At 46.8% G+C, this 7,842-nt stretch overlaps 1 long non-coding RNA gene across 4 annotated transcripts; it reads left to right on the top strand.

Annotated features, from left to right (window-relative positions):
• Positions 1-397: 397 nt before the first annotated feature.
• LOC115280493 lies at positions 398-5,492 on the top strand. 4 transcript variants are annotated; one of them, XR_003903800.1, is made up of 6 exons: positions 398-477; positions 1,964-2,065; positions 2,219-2,488; positions 3,369-3,460; positions 4,651-4,764; positions 5,286-5,492. It is a non-coding gene; the product is annotated as an uncharacterized LOC115280493 (long non-coding RNA). The 4 variants fall into 4 exon arrangements; XR_003903801.1 differs by having other exon boundaries at positions 3,369-3,473; XR_003903798.1 differs by having other exon boundaries at positions 3,369-3,504.
• Positions 5,493-7,842: the final 2,350 nt, after the last annotated feature.

Here is a 7,842-nt window from a genome sequence, read left to right as displayed (position 1 = left end):
AAGGGAAGGGGTTTGGAATCTCAGCCTCTGTGAAAGCATGCTAGATAATCCTGAGTCTGTGGTAAGTCTGGGAAACGGGTACTCCGGAGTCTCTGGGCCCTTCCGTTACATAGCTGTTAACAGATGCAAGGGTGGCCGTGCTGCAATGCATTGTGGGAGAGGGCGGGGTCAGCCTGTGGGGGGCGGTGTGAGGAAGCCACAGCCCCCAGCCTAAGAAAGCCCTTCTGCCTCATCTCCCACATCCCCATCAAGGGCACAAGTTACCCCTCACTGTGTCTCAGAATGAGCAAACATTCAACATTTCAACAAAAACTGTTGTAAATGTTGAAAACAGTCTCCAGGCCCAAGATGGAGCGGCTCCGGCCCTGGGGTGGGGGGAGGGGGGTGGGGGGGAGCACATCAGCAAACGGACACTTAGATAGCTTTCACGCCCCTGTAAATGTTCCACGAGACAAGGAACCCCAGACACCACGCCAGGTCTGTCTCTACTTACTTCTTTGTTCCTTGTGCATTTTCTGCTCTTCTTTCCTCATTCTTTACTCTTTATCCTCTATAAGCCTCGTGCTTTGCGCCTCCTCCGCGCCGTTCCCTCAACCCCTCGAAACGGAGACTGCCGCTTCATGACATGTTACATCGAGTTTGTGTGTATCCCCCAAATTGTCTTCTTTAATCCTTTATAACAGTTATAAGGAGCAAGATTAAGAAAAAGGAAGTTTCAACAAGGACTGGATGAAAGGTCAAATGAAGACGCAGAGGCCCCCGGGGGGGAAGACAGATGAACAGACAATTAGAACAGCATAATCCCATTGCTCCTGTGCCATAAATTCCGGAGAGATGCTTGGGATCCCTTTTCAGGGCCCCAGACTCCCCGGCTATAGAATGAAATGGGTGAGCCGGACTCCAAGGGCCCCTTCGGGTTCTGACATCACACGCAGGTCATAACGCTTGGCAGCTTGGCCGAGGGCCGGTCCTGACTTCTGCTTGGACAGCCCATCCTAACTCTGCCTTGCAGGAACGGCCGGGGGAAAGGGCCTGCCTGGGTTTGCCCTTCTGGTGAATTCCAGATGGGTGTAATAGAAGCAGGCCTAATCCAGGTGGCCAGTGCTAAATTCACTTCCAGGGGTTTTAGGAATGAGGCACAACCTTAAAACTAAGAAATAAGGTAGGTAGTTTTCTGTTTGTTCATTTTTTCTTCAATATCCTGGTCTTTCTAAATGAAGAAACATTAAGAAGAGCCGGTCTAAATACCTGTCATCAGGAACTTACCTTCCTTTACACATGTTCATCTTTTATTACCATTTAGCCTTTCCCGGAGCCCCCTTGCAAGCTCACTGGTAGGTTATGGTCCCTGTAACTCACGTCACCAGATCTGAGCCGCTTGGTTGGCACATGGCAGGTACTCAACGCGCATCGGGTGAACTAGCTGACATACTAATAATTTATTTAATGTTTCACTGTTCTAAATATTTTCCATGAGTTTTATCATTAAATCTCACTGGCATCCTCTGAGGGAGGCAGGGAGGTGTGAAGTGGTATCTCATGGTGGTTTTAATTTGCATTTTCTCCACGATTAGGGGTGTCCAGCGAGAATCTTTCCACCTGCTCTTTGGCCATTTGTGTATCTTTGGAGAAATATCTATTCAAGTCCTTTAAGCATTTTTGAATCAGTTGTTTAAGTTTTTGTTGTTTAGTTGTGGGGATTCTCTATACTTCCTGGATATTAATCCCTTTACAGACACAGGACTGCGGTCCTATTCTGAGGGGTGCCTTTTCACTCTGGTGATAGTGTCTTTTGATGTAAAAAAGCTTTTAAGTTTGATGGTCCGATTTATTTTTTTTTCTTTTGCTGCCTGCGCTTTTGGTGTTAAATCCAAGAAATCATTACCGTTGTGATTTCGATGTAGCCAGATTTGGAAACTATGAATCTGGTCCATAGTCTAACCTTTTTTTTTTTTTTAAACAGAGTGCGCCTCACCTCCCATCTTTTTGTTTTTCCAAACAAAAACTCAGTCAGAAAACTTATCTGTGAAAGAAGGAACTGTTTGGATGACCAGTTTTCTCCCAAGTGAGTAACCGATACTCCTGAAGAACCTCCACAGATTTAAAAAGCATTGCTCTAGTGATCTAACCCTACATGTTTTTTAATGGGGATCTTGAGTCCTACGAAAGGAAAATGAGTTTCTAGAAATGGACAATCCCTTTGCTGTCTGTTCCTTAGACCTCTAATGGGATCAGTGGAGACAGCCAGAAGCCACGATTTCGCAGTGATCAAGATGACCATCTGGTATAAAGATCAGGGAAGAAGATATATCTGTGGGTCTGGAGACCTTTGGAATAAAAGCACAATGCTCAGGGATAAGAAGACACGTCTTCTATCTTTTAAAGAAAATACCACTCAAGTTTAGCTAGGTAATTAATTAATTCACAAGTAGGTCCAAAGTGGGAGCGATTACGGAACAATGGCTAATGATAAAGAATAAACCCTAAGGTAAGTGATCAAGAAGATGAAACAGTTTTAGTTTGGAATCCTATTACAATTCTATTTCAATATAAATAAGCTGACACCAGAAGCAAACGATTAACCCCAAAGCCGCTGGCTGTTCATTAGCTAAGGAATAATTTTACATTTCATTATTATTCATGCTGGCTAAATTTCCATTAAAACCAATTTAGTAAACTGGCCTGCTGATGGGCTTGAAATTAAAAGGAGGTAGAGAAGGCTGGGAGGGGACAACACAGAGGCCATCGTTTGGGCATCTAGGGATGGGAAGCTCATGGGGGGCAGATTGCCACTTTAATTAGAGATAATGTCTCAATTCACTTTCAAAATGAGTCTCCGGAAAGTGCCTGGGAAATTTTCCCTGGCCGGAGCGTCTGGCTCATTCACCGAGGGGCGATCTCTGTTGCCGGGATTTCTGATTCAAAGGAGGAATGGCAGGCTCATTCCCAGATCAGCTAGCTTCCCGAGTCTCTGGCGCTCTGCTGTGCGTCTCCAGCAGGGGAGCAAGGGCTTTGGAGCCCCTGAAATAGCTCTCTCCCAGAGCCTGGGCAGGGAAGTCGCTGCTTCATTCTCTGGGCCCGTAAACACAGGCTTAAGGGCTTTTATTTAACATATAAATGTGACCAAAATACCAAAGACTGGCTGAGCTCACACTTCGAAAGCATTCTTTTGGCCAAGCCCTGAACTGAGTACTTTGACGAATTAACTCATTCCATTCTTGTAACCTCTCTAAAGAGGTGGGTTCTAGAATTGTCCTCAGTTCACAAATGTGGAAGCTGAGATGCGGGGGCAGGGGGGGTGGTTAGTAATGATGTTACTGGGCGAAGCCAGCAGAGCTGGGGTTCCAACCTGTGTCACTCCACTTTAGACCTGAGTACTTCACCACTACGCTCTCCTGTCTCTGCACAAAGAAGGGCACAGCTTTGTGGTTTTGAAGTACCTAAATCAACGGAGGACAAGGTACAAGTGTGTGGTGAGTTGTCAGTGGGAGACAATGTGCAAAGGTGAGTGAGGGACAATTTGGGGGGGGATTTTGAATGGCAGGCCAAGGAGTTTGAACTTGACTCTTTGGGGGTCCCCCAGAGTGCAGCGCCCAGTCCACTGCGAGTCCGTGAACAGATTTTAAAACAATATTTACTACTTGCATGGGTTTTTAAAAAGATGATAAGAAACAAATATAGGTGACATAAATAGAAGTGGCATATAACAATTGCTTAAGAAAAAACTATTTAAGAAAAAAGGCAGATTTATTTAACGCTTCACATGCACTCTTCCTATTTATCAGGCATTGTTCCAATTGCATTTTAACCCTGAATTCTTTTTCATTAAGGTTATGTATTCATTTAGAGAATTAGAGAAAGAGAACTTGAGAGAGAGAGAGAGAGAGAGAGAGAGAGAGAGAGAATTCCAAGCAGGCTCCGAGCTATCAGTGCAGAGCCCAACGCAGGGTTTGAACCCATGAACCGTGAGATTATGACCTAAGCTGAAATCAAAAGTCGGATGTTTAACCAGCTGAGCCACCCGGGTGCCCCTAACTCTCAATTCTTACCACTGTATAAGGCAGGCACTACTGTTCACTTTGCTAACAAATGAGGAAACCGAGGCAAACAGAGATTAATGTATCCTAGATCTTATAGTCAGCAGACCCCAGAGCAGGCATTTGAACCCAGGTGTTTGTCTGCAGACTTTGTGCTTTTCACAATTATTCTAAGCGATAAAGAGGACAGGAAGATGGGATATAAAAAATCACGAGGGGGGCTGTGTGCCGACGGGCATCTGTACAAGGTGATGAGCTCGGAAGCATAGTCTTCCCGAGGACTTCCAGGGGAGGTCGCTCCGAAGCTGGCTCGCCCCTATGGGAGACGTGCTGGCAGCAAACCCCAGGCTCTTAGCCAACAAGGCAGGATTCCCAGCACATTGCAAGGATCAGGTGTCTGCATCAGAAATCAGCCTAGCTCTAGGTGCCCAAAATCACTTTGTGGGGAGGAGAGCTTTTTCTTTCACCAGCCAGGACCAGGACTGCACTCGCTTCTAGAAGCCAGGGGCCCCGGGGACTGCAGAGCCCAGCAGCTTTGGAATGTGGCAGAAGAAAGAGCAAGAGAGTCTGGCTTTGGGTGGCCCCGAGTGCGACAAGTATTATGTACCCACAGGAGAGATCGTCATGCCTATGAGAGATTTCGAGGGCCGGTTCCCCAGCAAGGTCTTGGGGTAGGACTGGTGTTGGCTCCCCACGTCACATCAGTGTCCACCGGAAACTATGGTTGGTGAGTTCCTCAACTGGATCTCCCTCACCAAGGAGGCCTACTCCCACCCAGACTCGCCTGCTCTCGCATAAGCCCCACTGAGTTAGACACCCTGTCCTGTGCACCTTCCCAGTCCTGCATGGTCACCATAGACGTCCGATGCCTGACCCTGGCTCTCCCACTGGCTGCCTGTCCATCTTCTAACCCAAAGGTCCCGGGCAAGCCCTGGAACCACTGTATCCGCTCTCCACATTGGAAGAGGGTACTGACAGCAGATCTACTTCACGTGGCTGTGTCGTGACGGTGACCCAGATAATGTCCCCGAAACGTTCAACCCCTTGCCGGACACATATTAAATTCTAAGTAAATAATAGCTATGACTTCCAATAATATTAATGCGAGCGTCACGCTTGATGGCCAAGATCTGAGGTTCGGAAACACGCAAGCCGGATTTACAGGGCTCCCATTCACGTCTGTGTTGGGTTCAGGCCGCAAAGAGCCACCTTAACCTCCCAGACCTGACGCCTTCTTCCTTTTCATAGGTCTGCTTTCCGTCCAGGCCCGGACAAGCCCTCACTTCTTTACCTAATGGGAGAAGCGATTCTTTGCCAGCGAAGAGGGGAGCCGTCCTTAGAAAGGCGTCTCAGAGGCTGCCATTTATGGTGCGGAGAGAAGGCCATAGCTACGCTTTCAATGACACACGCACAAAAGCTATTGTTGTGGGCACAAACAAGGAAAGTTGAACCCTTCGCCCGGTGTAATTCACTTCATTTATTGACCGGGGTTCTCTCCCTCAACCCCGATTCCTTTGCATCTGTCAGCGGTTCAGAGACCCCTGGCATTCAGCATGATTTGTAATGTAAATTATATAATTGTACTTTCACATATTTTAACATCAAATGAAATGATTGACTACAGAATAGGGGCTGTCTACAGGTGGGGTCAATTACCATCTCAATAATCACAGCGCCACACAAGAATAGCACAGCCGCTGAGCGTGACATATTTTTATCTCTATGCATTTCAATGAAGTCTGGCTGGTACATAAAAGGTTATCACCTAGGAAACATATTTTCCTAAGCACAAGTTAAACATGCAAGTGAGATCAGCAAAGATATTCAATTTAGCCAGTCAACCCTAACCTATTAATATTTTAACAAAATCCAGTGAGGATAATTTTTTTCTTTGATCCCATTTCGTGCAAGCAGCCGGGAAAGGGAAGAAAAATTAAAAACAAAATAGTCAAGCATACAGAATGAGGTTATGTATTAAGTGGGCTATTTAATGTTTCTGGCATTTCATAGCCCAGGGGAAAGTGTGGATGGATTTAACAATCAAGAGCTGTGTTCCCTTGGCCACAAAGTTCGAGAAACATAAAATAATCTATACTTCCAAGCTGACAAATCGTACCTGACACCCGGCTTCATCTCACCGGGACTCGGGAGATCAGCATTAATCATGTGTTACAGGGAGTAAAAAGAAAAGTAAATCACACCATGCTGGAAAGTGAGATGGAAGGTCTTCAGGCAAGGATTTTAATCAATAATGTGCGGGATGATAACCAGAAGCTATTGTTTTAATCTCCCGATATGAAAAGAAACGGATGCAAAACACAAAGCTACCAAGGGCCGGAGCGGTTTCTACGATGCTTTGTAAGAACCGAAAACAGTCTGAGAGTTCGGCGTCCCTTTCTGACTCGTGACACACACAAACGATTTCTTTTGAATGGGGGAAAGTCAAGCCCATCCTTGAAGTTGCCTATTTCTGGAGCCTCGATTGTTGCCCAGGTCCCGGGGCCACAAGTCCTGGCTTGCTCCATTGTCGTTGTGCGGTAAATGTCTACTGGTTTGGCGTGTCTGGTGTCCATTCATGCATCTAAGGGCACCTTCATCTCCCTAGAGTGTCTCCCCGTCCCTGCTCTCATTCCCTGCCCTTTGGGTTCTGTTGGCTTCACCACTGGTTCTAGGCAAAGACATGTCTCCATCCTGGCATCACGGTGATTCATTGGTTCAGAGATGGGTGTGATTCATTAGAAGTCCATGAAATGCAACCTTGAGCATCTTTAGTGATACTGTCATGAATAGAGGCTGCTGTGGGCAGATTCTTGTTCCCCCTCCCTCCTCTCTCCACCCCCACAAATTCTTATGTTGAAGTCCTAGCTTCCCGCACACCTCAGAATGTGCCCTTATCTGGGTCTAGAGTAGTTGCAGGTGGTTAAGTTGAGGTCCTACTGGAGTAAGGTGGATTCCTAATCCACCATGGCTGGCATCCTTACAAAAAGAGTATTCTGGACACAGGCGCACATAGAGAGAATGCCAGAGGATGGTGACAACATAGGGATAATGCTATGAAACACCAGAGATGGCCAACAGCTTGATGAGACTATGGAATGGATTCTTCCTCATGGCCCTGCTGGGGAACCGAGAGGGGTCAGAATGAGGGTCCCCCCCAGAGAAGCCATGTGGCATGTGGATGACTGTGAGCTGAGGTCGATCAAGGCCCAAATGACCAGGCGAGAGCTTCTACCTCCCCCTGACCTGCCTAAAAGATTTCACATACAGGACCTGGTCCAGAAAGGGAATATCGGCAGAAATAACTACAAAGAATACAGGCTAAGTATGGTAAGTGGTGGGGAAACCTGGCAGGCCCTGGAGACCGAATTCCTCTGTGTCCCCTAGTCTCTGCGTGGCACGGCAGACATTAGCTTACCGAGTATTTGCTCTTCCCTTCTTCCTGTCGATTATCTTCCTCACCTTCAAATCCCAGACCCCTACCCTCTTTTCCTTAGCTCAGGATGGCAATATAAGTTTCCATGAAGCCTGAGGGTCCCCTATTCTGATGAGGCTCCCATAAGAAGGTGATTAAATTAGTTCTTTTCCTGTCCATCTGTCTTATGTTGATTTAATTACTAGACCAGCCAAAAGACCCTAGAAGGGTAGTGGAAAAACTTTTCTCCAGAACCAGTTCTGGCAACATTCCGATCTCAAACATCTCATCTCCAGCACCAGGAGACCATCGATTTCTGTCGTTTCAGCCATTCAGCGGGTGGCACCTTGCCGTGGCAGCCCTGGCAAACCAAATCAGAGGCCCACCCCCTTT

Source organism: Suricata suricatta, chromosome 16, assembly GCF_006229205.1.
Source record: "Suricata suricatta isolate VVHF042 chromosome 16, meerkat_22Aug2017_6uvM2_HiC, whole genome shotgun sequence".
Lineage (NCBI taxonomy): Eukaryota > Metazoa > Chordata > Mammalia > Carnivora > Herpestidae > Suricata > Suricata suricatta.
Note: the sequence above shows the minus strand (reverse complement) of the source record. Positions and strands in the feature narration are given on the sequence as shown.